The sequence below is a fragment of the Oncorhynchus gorbuscha genome, linkage group LG24, assembly GCF_021184085.1.
Source record: "Oncorhynchus gorbuscha isolate QuinsamMale2020 ecotype Even-year linkage group LG24, OgorEven_v1.0, whole genome shotgun sequence".
In the NCBI taxonomy this organism is placed as follows: domain Eukaryota; kingdom Metazoa; phylum Chordata; class Actinopteri; order Salmoniformes; family Salmonidae; genus Oncorhynchus; species Oncorhynchus gorbuscha.
The window spans coordinates 26372099-26385300 of record NC_060196.1 but is presented as its reverse complement, the minus strand read 5'-3'; the positions used below and the strand labels follow the sequence as shown (position 1 = coordinate 26385300).

General features: G+C 42.9%; 1 protein-coding gene across 3 annotated transcripts in view; it reads left to right on the top strand.

The window, feature by feature from the left end:
* LOC124012594 (sterile alpha motif domain-containing protein 12-like) overlaps positions 1–13202 on the top strand; it is a 74364-nt gene that overhangs the window by 49556 nt on the left and 11606 nt on the right. The window lies entirely within an intron of this gene.

Here is a 13202-nt window from a genome sequence, read left to right as displayed (position 1 = left end):
ACGTTAATAAAGTGTGGTGGTGTCATTGTTTGCCTAAACGGGCAGTCTCATTTGCATATACTTTCATAACATAGTTTGTTCACCTTCAGGCACATGGATGTTCAAAATGGATCCAAGCCTGAACTCTTTACTATCATCTATCTCATGAAGGAAGTTGTGCACAAATTCCAACTACATCAGTTAATGCCAAATCATATTAGTGATACTGTACTGTAAGAGGAAGGTGGGTTGCTTCAACCGCTGCTCCACTTATGTGACTGGATACTCTGTTGTTTTGGCATTGCTAGAGTGTATTCGTTAGCCTGAAAGTCAGTGTACGCCACTGACTTTCTACTTTTCTTCTAGGTCTGTCTGTATCCATGGATACAAGTCAAATGCTTAGACAGTTGCGTGGTAATGAATTATAGCTCGTTAACCTTCTTGACAAGCAACAATAAAGAAAAATACATTTAAACTGAACACAAATATAAACACGACATGCAACAATTTCAAAGATTTTACAGACTTACATTTCCTTTTTAATTAAATAAGTCAAATGAAACCAGAGCATCCCAAACATGCTCAATGGGTGAGGTGTCTGGTGAGTATGCAGACCATGGAAGAACTATGACATTTTCAGCTTCCAATTATTGTGTACAGATCCTTGTGCGATGGGGCTGTGCATTATCATGCTGAAACATGAGTAGATGGTGGCGGATTAACTACTCTGCTCAAAGAAATAAAGGTAACACTTAAACAACACAATGTAACTCCAAGTCAATCACACTTCTGTGAAATCAAACTGTCCACTTAGGAAGCAACACTGATTGACAATACATTTCACATGCTGTTGTGCAAATGGAATAGACAACCGGTGGAAATTATAGGCAATTAGCAAGACACCCCCAATAAAGGAGTGGTTCTGCAGACCACTTCTCAGTTTCTATGCTTCCTGTCTGATGTTTTGGCCACTTTTGAATGCTGGCGGTGCTTTCACTCTAGTGGTAGCATGAGACGGAGTCTACAACCCACACAAGTGGCTCAGGTAGTGCAGCTCATCCAGGATGGCACATCAATGCGAGCTGTGGCAAGAAGATTTGCTGTGTCTGTCAGCGTAGTGTCCAGAGCATGGAGGCGCTACCAGGAGACAGGCCAGTACATCAGGAGACGTGGAGGAGGCCGTAGGAGGGCAACAACCCAGCAGCAGGACCGCTACCTCCGCCTTTGTGCAAGGAGGAGCAGGAGGAGCACTGCCAGAGCACTGCAAAATGACCTCCAGCAGGCCACAAATGTGCATGTGTCAGAAACAGACTCTATGAAGGTGGTATGAGGGCCCGACGTCCATAGGTGGGGGTTGTGCTTACAGCCCAACACTGTGCAGGACGTTTGGCATTTGCCAGAGAACACCAAGATTGGCAAATTCGCCACTGGTGCCCTGTGCTCTTCACAGATGAAAGCAGGTTCACACTGAGCACATGTGACAGACGTGACAGCCTGGAGACACCGTGGAGAACGTTCTGCTGCCTGCAACATCCTCCAACATGACCGGTTTGGCGGTGGGTCAGTCATGGTGTGGGGTGGCATTTCTTTGGGGTGCCGCACAGCCCTCCATGTGCTCGCCAGAGGTAGCCTGACTGCCATTAGGTACCGAGATGAGATCCTCAGACCCCTTGTGAGACCATATGCTGGTGGGGTTGGCCCTGGGTTCCTCCTGGGTTCCTCCTAATGCAAGACAATGCTAGACCTCATATGGCTGGAGTGTGTCAGCAGTTCCTGCAAGAGGAAGGCATTGATGCTATGGACTGGCCCGCCCGTTCCCCAGACCTGAATCCAATTGAGCACATCTGGGACATCATTTCTCGCTCCATCCACCAACGCCACGTTGCACCACAGACTGTCCAGGAGTTGGCGGATGCTTTAGTCCAGGTCTGGGAGGAGATCCCTCAGGAGACCATCCACCACCTCATCAGGAGCATGCCCAGGCGTTGTAGAGAGGTCATACAGGCACGTGGAGGCCACACACACTACTGAGCCAAATTTGGACTTGTTTTAAAGACATTACATCAACGTTGGATCAGCCTGTAGTGTGGTTTTCCACTTTAATTTTGAGTGTGACTCCAAATTCAGAGCTCCATGGGTTGATAAATTTGATTTCCATTGATCATTTTTGTGTGATTTTGTTGTCAGCAACATTCAACTATTTAAAAAAAAAAAAGTATTTCAGAAGAATATTTCATTCATTCAGATCCTGGATGTGTTATTTTAGTGTTCCCTTCCTTTTTTTGAGCAGTGTAATTTATGCCTGCCCATACCATAACCCCACTGTTACCATGGGGCACTCTGTTCACAATGTTGACATCAGCAAACCGCTTGTCCACACAACGCCATACACGCCATCTGCCCAGTACAGTTGAAACTGGAATTAATCCGTGAAGAGCGCACTTCTCCAGCGTGCCAGTGGCCATCGAAGGTGAGCATTTTCCCACTGAAGTCTGTTACGACGCCAAACTGGAGTCCGGTCAAGACCCTGGTGAGGACGGGCACGCAGTCCCTGAGACGGTTTCTGACAGTTTTTGCAGAAATTCTTCAGTTGTACAAACCCACAGTTTCATCAGCTGTATTTATATAGCTCTTCGTACATCAGCTGATATGTCAAAGTGCGTAACAGAAACCCAGCCTAAAACCCAAAACAGCAAGCAATGCAATGCAAAACCTAGGAAGAAACCTAGAGAGGAACCAGGCTATGAGGGGTGGCCAGTCCTCTTCTGGCTGTGCCGGGTGGAGATTATAACAGAACATGGCCAAGATGTTCAAATGTTCATAAATGACCAGCATGGTCAAATAATAATAATCACAGGCAGTAGGTTGAAACTGGAGCAGCAGCACGGCCAGGTGGACTGGGGACAGCAAGGAGTCATCATGCCAGATAGTCCTGAGGCATGGTCCTAGGGCTCAGGTCCTCCGAGAGAGAGAAAGAAAGAGAATTAGAGAGAGCATACTTAAATTCACACAGGACACCGGATAAGACAGGAGAAGTACTCCAGATATAACAAACTGACCCTAGCCCCCCAACACATAAACTACTGCAGCATAAATACTGGAGGCTAAGACAGGAGGGGTCAGGAGACACTGTGGCCCCATCCGATGATACCCCCGGACAGGGCCAAACAGGAAGTATATAACCCCACCCAGTTTGCCAAAGCACAGCCCCCACACCACTAGAGGGATATCTTCAACCACCAACTTACCATCCTGAGACAAGGCCGAGCACGCACATGAGCTTCCCTGAGACGGTTTCTGACAGATTTTGCAGAAATTCTTCAGTTGTGTAAACCCACAGTTTCATCAGCTGTCTGGGTGGCTGGTCTCAGACCAATTGCACGCTCCCTCATCTTGACATCTGTGGCATTGTGTTGCTTGACGACAACTGCCCATTTTAGTGGTATTTTGTCCCCAGCACAAGGTGCACCTGTGTAATGATCATGCTGTTTAATCAGCTTCTTGATATGCCATACCTGTCAGGTGGATGGATTATCTTGGCAAAAGAGAAATGCCCACTTACAGGGAGGTAAAACAAATTACACAAAATTTGAAAGATTTGCTTCGTGCAAATGGAACATTTCTGTAATCTTTTATTTCAGCTCATAAAACATGGGACCAACACTTGTGACCAATACCTGTACGTGTTGCATTTTTATTTTTGTTTAGCATAGTACTAAAGTATACAATGTTCATGTTTTTATTCAAGATGTATATGCATACATACAGTACCAGTCAAAAGTTTGGATTTTTGTTTATTTTAATATTTTCTACATTGTAGAATAATAGTGAAGACATGAACTATGAAAACACTTGGAATCATGTAGTAACCAAAAAACTGTTAAACAAATCAAAATATATTTGAAATTCTTCAAAGTAGCCACCCTTTGCCTTGATGACAGCTTTGCACACTCTTGACATTCTCTCAACCAGCTTCACCTGAAATGCTTTTCCAACAGTCTTGAAAGAGTTCCCACTTATACTGAGCACTTTTGGGCTGCTTTTCCTTCACTCTGTGGTTCAACTCATCCCAAACCATCTCAATTAGGTTGAGCTTGGGTGATTGTGGAGGCCAGGTCATCTGATGCAGCACTCCATTACTCCCTTTGTTGGTCAAATAGCCTTTACACTGCCTGGAGGTGTGTTGAGTCACTCCTGTTGAAAAACAAATGATAGTCCCACCAAGTGCAAACAACATGGGATGGCATATCGCTGCAGAATGCTGTGGTAGCCATGCTGGTTAAGTGTGCCTTGAATACTAAATAAATCACTGACCGTGTCACCAGCGAAGCACCATCCCATTTCCTACTCCATACTTCACGGTGGGAACCACATATGCGGAGATCATCTGTTCACCTACTCTGCATCTCACAAAAACACGGTGGTTGGAACCAAAGATATCAAATTTGGACTCATCAGACCAAAGGACAAATTTACACCGATCAAATGGACATTGCTTGTGTTTCTTGGCCCAAGCAAGTCTTCTTATTATTGGTGTCCTTTAGTAGCGGTTTCTTTGCAGCAATTTGACCATGAAGGCCTGATTCACGCAGTCTCCTCTGAACAGTTGATGTTGATGTTTGTTACTTGAACCCTGAAGCATTTATTTGTGCTGCAATTTCTGAGGCAGGTAACTCTGACCTTATCTTCTGCAGCAGAGATAACTCTGGTTCTTCCTTTCCTGTGGCGGTCTTCATGAGAGCCAGTTTCATCATAGCGATTGATTGTTTTTGCGACTGCACTTGAAGAAACTTTCAAAGCTTTTGAAGTTTTCCGTATTGACTGACCTTCATGTCTTAAAGTAAAGATGGACTATCATTACTCTTTGCTTGTTTAGCTGTTCTTGCCATAATATGAACTTGGTCTTTTACCAAATAGGGCTATCTTCTGTAAACCACCCCTACCTTGTCACAACTCAACGGATTGCCTCAATGAAAGAAATTACACAAATTAACTTTTAACAAGGCACACCTGTTAATTTAAATGCATTCCAGGTGACTACATCATGAAGCTGGTTGGGAGAATGCCAAGACTGTGCAAAGCTTGGCTACTTTGCACCATTTCAAATATAAAATATATTTTGATTTGTTTAACACTTTTTGTTGTTGTTGGTTACTACATGTGTTATTTCAATGTTTTGATTTCTTCACTATTATTCTGCAACGTAGAAAATAGTACAAATAAAGAAAAACCCTTGAGTGAGTCGGTCTGTTCATACTTTTGACTTGTACTGAATATTTTTTCAAACAGTTGTGGGTAGTTCACATTGGGCTGTATTGAATCTCCATAGACTGGAAAGTTAGCGGTTAATTGTTTAAAAAAATATTGTCCCCTCTGTATTGAATTTCATGGCCATAAATGATGCATAACTCCAATAGTAACTCTTTATTAGAGGCAAACCTCATTAACCTCATTGGATGCAAGTGACTGCATTAGTCTTAGGAACGTGAATGACACAGCACAAAGAGTATGATACAAAGTTAACCGTCAAGTGTATTGGACTAATCGGTGGAGATGGATATAGCAAGGAAACACTTTAGTTACTATGTTAGGAAGAACAATAACTTTAGTAGCAACAATAACCCCATTCTTCAGTCCACTTCACCTATTGTCTTTGCTGTAGGTCATTGGTTCAAACAGTCTCTGCTCTCATTCTTAAGCAAGTGTTTTCTCGAATGAAGAGTCTTTGCACCATAGTCTAAAGTGCAGAGTTTTCTTGCTCCAGGCTCCTTAATGAATGATCTCTCCCTGCTCTATGGCCTCATAGGAATGTCATCACTTGGTGATATTTAGTGATAAATAAAATATAGATATTACTCAAACCACCTTCCGGGCCGGATTGAATGGGTATATATGTTTGACACAGAATTAGAAATTAAAATACTAATAATATTAATTTAATAGGATCTCTAAGGTTTGGCACCTCTGATTTAGAGTCTTGACTCTGGAGTCTTTAGCGAAATATACAGTTGTCTTTACTCGGAATGAGTCTTCGGTGGGTAGTGTCTTTCCTTGGAGTCTTTAGTGAATAGAATGTCTTTACTCTGGAGTAAGAGGCTGAACTGGGAGGCCTCATTATCTGAGCTCTGCTTGGCAGGCTGCTGTCTTCTGTGGAGTCACTAGCCATGACAATGCCTCAGTCTCCCCCCTTTTCTCCCCCTCTTTCACTTGCTCTCCCTGGAAGGTGTTATTTTTTTTATTTCCTGTCAGCGAGACCCCCCCCCCCCCCCCCCCCCCCAAAGAGACCCTATCTGCACCGGAACGTCGGCAAGATATGATTAACATGAAGAAAAAGGAAAATGCCTTTCTTACCTATAAGACAGAAGCTGAGTGGCATAATATCACTATTTGATGAAGTCCTCAGTTTGGTTACTCATTTTAAACTTGAAACAGAAGTTTGCGTTAGGTGGCACTACATATTAGGTACCAATCGTGGCTCATATTTGAAAGGTTAGGTGTCATTATATAGCAAAGTAACGTGGCCGCATTGTTCGTGAAATTGCCTCGAGCCCTCGCTCATTAGTCGCTAATGTCTGAAAGCTCGGCTACCCACGGTGAGAGACAATGTAGCTACACAGCCCACATGCTAATAAATGTTATGAAATACAGGAAATAATTATTTCTCTCTTTTGTGAGGGCCCAGACTTCATTAACTCCATTTATTTGCACCGTGTTGAGAGGGGCCTCGGCAATGAAGCTATATCAGCCTCCCCACAGTTGGGAATGATTGGGAAATGTACCCCAGGTGTTTTAAAACGAGCCTGGAACAAAACACTGTGGCATTTGAAAATAATAGTTCTACCTTTTGATAACCTCCTGCAACAATTACCCTCAATATGGAGTAAAGGTTCCCTGCTTAGGTTACCAATTAGAGGCACTGTTCTCCCTCACAAATGCCTCAGACCGAACTGTGAGTGTGCGGCGGCCATTTTCTTTCTCCTTTGGTTTCCCTGCCTACTCGCATAGAGGGAGTTGAAGAACGTCAAGGTTAGCTGCCTGCCAAAGCACATTTCATTTGGTTTTATCCAGGGAGAAGCAGGGAATACAAGAATACAACAAAAACCTTCTAACCTGCTATATCTCTCTCAAGGATGTCAGAGCAGTAGGGCAGTGAAGCATGAACAACACGTGCAGATCTGTTAATGAAGCTGAAGGAGAGAGGGCACCGCTGTGGAATTCAAAGATGGAATACCCAGGGCAGCGAGAGGGCATGCAGGTAGAATAACCAGAGGCACTGATGGTACTATAGTCATACGTGAGGCTCTCTGCAGCATCACCTTCGACCTTTGAACTTGGTAGAAGCACAGAGATATTTCAAACAGACTACCTGTCAAGGCAGTGCTACGATTCTGATCTGTTAGCTGATGCTATAGACTCTAGAGGCAAAGGCTTTATTAGTTTCATATCCTACAATGGACCTTTGCAGAGAGCATGGACATTGACTTTATACGAAAATGAGTTCATCAGGAATGGCAAGTGTTGTGAACATAGTAGAATATAATTATTACAGGTTAACTTTTCAAACTGTTACTCTGCAAATCTATGCACTGAACTTTGCAAACATAATGACCCGGAAGGTCAATTTTAAAGCCGCAAAAAAGCTTGATCATTTTTTTGTGTTTTTTTTTAATCATCTGGTCATGGCGGTTTTAAGTTTCACCCCATTGAGCCACATTCATCAGTTTACGGCGAAACAAAGAGCGTTAACAAGGCATCGCCCTGCCCCAGCTGGTTCCACTCAGTCTGTAGACAGCCATCCCGACCAACACAGGCCACTCAGGAGTCCAGACGCCTGCCCGCCCAGGCAGTCGGGCACATGAAGTCAGCTTCCCAGCATTCACTCATGATCTAGCCAACCTGGATCAATACCTAAGAGGGACGCCTTACTGTTGCACCACCAGCCGAGGCCAGCCATTATATATCCCTGGGCCTTGGCTGCTGGCTCCAACCCTATATGTATGGTTGCTATAGGACTCTTATAGAGTGGTGAGGAAGAGTAGGAGCTCCATTTAGCCATTCGTTGTAGCCATTGCGATCTGTAGAGTTTTCTTGTCAATTACCTTGTGACATTCCTGGATTACTGGTTATATTAATAAAGTCAGATTTGAAACAACATATGATAGTCGGTTGGGAAAAAAAAGGTTAAGGGTACAAGACTGTCTACATACAGTATCTGGCTTTGTTGGCAAAATCACAACATATCCTAATGAGCCATGCAGGGAGAGGCTGCCCATGGCCACAGTTCCAAGACCATTCAGAAACTTCCACCTTAACCCTACACCAATGACGCCGGTGGATCTCAAAACTGAACTTGGATCCGCGTTAAGTAGCAATGATATCCTTCGCCGCTGTCACCGTCATCTCGAACCTGAACATGGCTATTCAAGTTCATTTCCAGCAAATGTCTTAGTTACGTGATTATATAACTAGCAAATGAGTTTTGAAGTTGAGGGTGCACTATTTGAGGGTTTGGCAATGAGGACGAAAACTAGCATAGTTCCGCTAGCTTAGCCGGGGGAAACTAGCTCAGGCCTAGTGCACGTGTGCCAGCTGGGGGCACATGCATAGAAAGATAATTCAGGAGATCGATTGTAGAATGTATTCTCTATCCGGAGCGGAGTGCGACAAGTGTGATTAAACACCTCAAACTGAAACGAATAAATCAGATCACTTATATTTAAGGAAAGCAAATCGATATACAATCCCGAAATCAGCTGTAACTGTCAATCGTAAAACAAACCTTTAAAACAATGTTTGAGTGAAGGGTGAATACGGAAAATGAAAGGTGAATTAGCTTCTGGATGCAGTACACTCCTCCTCACAACTATACATTTTTAGAGGTTTTGGTGGGTTTATGTGTTGCCATGGTGACCTTAATGTAGTAGATTGTGTGTCATTGATCATTTAATGTAGTTTGGAGCATAGCCTGTTTTTCTTGTACTGGTCTTGCTTATTTTGTTCTTGTGACTCCATGTCTAGTTCTCTCGCTAGAGTGAGTTGCTCTCTCTTTTATCTCAGCACCTTTGTTAGTAGCTGGTCAATCTTAATTAAGGCGTTTGTCTGTATTTGGTGTTTCAGTTAAGATCGATAGAGGTTCATTTATAGGCGTGGAACAGATGGGACGTGTTAGCCCATGTTGCCATAGATGCATATGGATGGCCGTAAAAAGGAGGAAGACTGAGCGAGAGGGCAAGGGCATTTTGAGGGAAATTATGTGTATCAAGGGGGTACATCATTTACTTTTATGTCTATAATGCAAGTCCTGGGTCATCATTATTTACTATCTAACTAAATAATAACACAGAATACACACACACACTAAACTCAGCAACAACAACAAAAAACGTCCCTTTTTCAGGACTGTCTTTCAAAGAGAATTAGTCAAATCCAAATAACTTTACAGATCTTCATTGTAAAGGGTTTAAACACTGTTTCCCATGCTTGTTATGAACCATAAACAATTAATGAACATGCACCTGTGGAACGGTCGTTAAGACACTAACAGCTTACAGACGGTAGGCAATTAAGGTCACAGTTATGAAAACTTAGGACACTAAAGAGGCCTTTCTACTGACTCCGAAAAACACCAGAAGTAAGATGCCCAGGGTCCCTGCTCATCTGTGTGAATGTGCCTTAGGCATGCTGCAAGGAGGCTTGAGGACTGCAGATGTGGCCAGGGTAATAAATTGCAATGTCCGTACTGTGAGACGCCTAAGACGGCGCTACAAGGAGACAGGATGGACAGCTGATCATCCTCGCAGTGGCAGACCACCTGTAACAACACCTGCACAGGATCTGTACATCCGAACATCACACCTGCGGGACATATACAGTGGGGCAAAAAAGTATTTAGTCAGCCACCAATTGTGCAAGTTCTCCCACTTAAAAAGATGAGAGGCCTGTAATTTTCATCATAGGTGCACTTCAACTATGATAGACAAAATGAGAAAAAAAATCCAGAAAATCACATTGTAGGATTTTTAATGAATTTATTTGCAAATTATGGTGGAAAATAACGTACTTTGGTGAGAAACGTGCAAATCAATCCCAGAACAACAGCAAAGGACCTTGTGAAGGTGCTGGAGAAAACAGGTACAAAAATATCTATATCCACATTAAAACGAGTCCGTATCGACATAACCTTAAAGGCGGCTCAGCAAGGAAGAAGCCACTGCTCCAAAACCTCCATAAAAAAAAAAGCCAGACTACGGTTTGCAACTGCACATGGGGACAAAGATTGTACTTTTTGGTGAAATATCCTCTGGTCTGCTGAAACAAAAATAGAGCTGTTTGGCCATAATTACCATTGTTATGTTTGGAGGAAAAAGGGGGAGGCTTGCAAGTCAAAGAACAACATCCCAACCGTGAAGCATGGGGGTGGCAGCATCATGTTGTGTGGGTGCTTTGCTGCAGGAGGGACTGGTGCACTTCACAAAGTAGATGTCATCATGAGGAAGTAAAATTATGTGGATATATTGAAGCAACATCTCATCTCAAGTTAAAGCTTGATCGCAAATGGACAATGATCCCAAGCATACTTCCACAGGTGTGGCAAAATGGCTTAAGGACAAAGTCAAGGCATTGGAGTGGCCATCACAAAGCCCTGACCTCAATCCTATAGAAGATTTGTGGGCAGAACTGAAAAAGGATGTGCGGGCAAGGAGGCCTACAAACCTGACTGAATTACACCAGCACTGTCAGGAGGAACGAGCCAAAATTCACCCATCTTATTGTGGGAAGCTTGTGGAAGACTACCCGCAACGTTTGACCCAAGTTCAACAATTTAAATGCAATGCTACCAAATACTAATTGAGTGTATGTAAACTTCGACCCACTGAGAATGTGATGAAAGAAATCAAAGCTTAAATAAATAATTATCTCTACTATTATTCTGACATTTAACATTCTTAAAATAAAGTGGTGATCCTAACTGACATAAGACAGGGAATTTTTACTAAGATTAAATGTCAGGAATTGTGAAAAATGTAGTTTAAATGTATTTGGCTAAGGTGTATGTAAACTTCCAACTTCAACTGTATGTCGCAGTTTTCCATGGCCTGCATACACACCAGACATGTCACCCATTGAGCAGTTTGGATGCTCTGGATCAACGTGTACAGCAGTGTGTTCCAGTTCCTATCAATATCCAGCAGCTTCGCACAGCCATTGAAGAGGAGCGGGACAACATTCCACAGGCCACAATCAACAGCCTGATCAACTCTATGTGAAGGATGTGTCAAGCTGCATGAGGCAAATTATTGTCACACCAGATACTGACTGGCTTTCTAGTCCACACCCCTACTTTTTTTTAAGGTGTCAGTGACTAACCAACACATATCTGTATTCCCAGTCATGTGAAATCCATAGATTAGAGCCTAATGAATTGATTTCAATTGACTGATTTCCTTATGAACTGTAAAATCTTTGAAATTGTTGCATGTTGCGTATATAAACCCTGGATTACTGATGCTACAGTATGTAATTTCCAATGAGAGGCTTTGAAGCCACAGGTCGGCCATATTGGCATTCCCCAGAAGAAGCAGTCCTACCATAGGAATGAAGGGTATTCTGCAGTGTTTTTATTAAATGTTAAGCACAGAATTACATGTGTTTTTTGTTGTTGTTGTAGTGGGGACAGTAACGTTAGAACCTTAAAGTATATATATATTTTTTTAAATGTTTAGCTCACATACTATAATTTAGAAATGTGAATTAGGGTGTCTGTAATAGAATAAACATGGAAAAAAACAAATGTAGACATTAATAAATGCATTTCTATAGCTTCCAAAATATATTTTACAATGGTGGTGGAGAGCCAAGATGGAGGCACGGTGGCATCAAAACAGCTCCCGTTCTTCCACAATAAATAACATTTAGGTGTTTTGTTGGTGGTGGAAACCGCTGTCACAGAATTTCCTCATCTGGTGACCGAGATGGCATATAGTTTACATCGTTTTCAAGCTCATCAAACCATAACGTGACCTGTGGATGGGGGCATTGTCATTCTATCGTGGCAAAGCCATTGTAGCAAAAATAATGTCCAGCCCAGAATTTGTATACATGACCCTATGTATGATGGGATGTTAATTGCTTAATTAACTCAGGAACCACCCCTGTGTGGAAGCACCTGCTTTCAACATACTTTTCTATTCCTCATTTACTCAAGTGTTTCATTTATTTTGGAAGATACTTGCATCTTGTGGTGGCCAATGCTCTTTTAGTTTTACAGCTACCTCCGAGAGATATCCACGTACTGGGTATCAGTCAGAAATGTGTTGATCCCAACTTAGTTTCAACAGCCTACCAACATACCAGCCTCCTATGGTTCTCAACTGGTTTTGCCTCTGGACCCAAATTGGACCAGGTTGTCTCAGTCACAACCCAATATTCGCATTGCGAACAAGTATCGCCAAAGTACAATATGGAAAACGATATTTAAACATGTGGGTTGAGAATCACCGCCCTAGCATGTGTCGCCGTTTGATAAGATTTGGCCTCTCGTGGTTTACTGAATGAAAAGTGCAGAGAAGTGCCTTGTATCTTTATAACTGAGACTAAATGAATTCAAAAGGCTTGGAGCTTCAAAGAACTTCTAACTTTCATTTGAATTACTTTATAAACATATACAGGCAAGGTTGGCCAGGAGGGTGAAATATAAATGAGGCTTTTATTTGTAAGTTATATTTATCTTGATTCATTTTTCCTCTCTGTGTGTGTGTGTGTGTGTGTGTGTGTGTGTGTGTGTGTGTGTGTGTGTGTGTGTGTGTGTGTGTGTGTGTGTGTGTGTGTGTGTGTGTGTGTGTGTGTGTGTGTGTGTGTGTGTGTGTGTGTGTGTACGTGTGTACGTGTGTGTGTGTGTGTACGTGTGTACGTGCGTGTGTACGTGCGTGTGTACGTACGTGAGTGCACGCACACCTGTGTTCGTTAGTTTGCTTGCTCGTTTGATACGACATCCCTGACTGTACCCCTGTAATGCTACTTCATATTTCAGTTTGTGTGTGTCAGATGTCGTCGTCTGTGTGTCGTCAAGCATCCGGATCAGCACAAGCGCACCGCCGTGCACGTTGTCGGAGCCGCCGCAGGCTTAACTTGCCCTCTATTAAAGATGTACGGTCTTCAAAGAGGGAGTTATTAAACCCCAGGGCCCCACTTTGTGACGCTCTGTTTGTAGCATTGTACTGAGT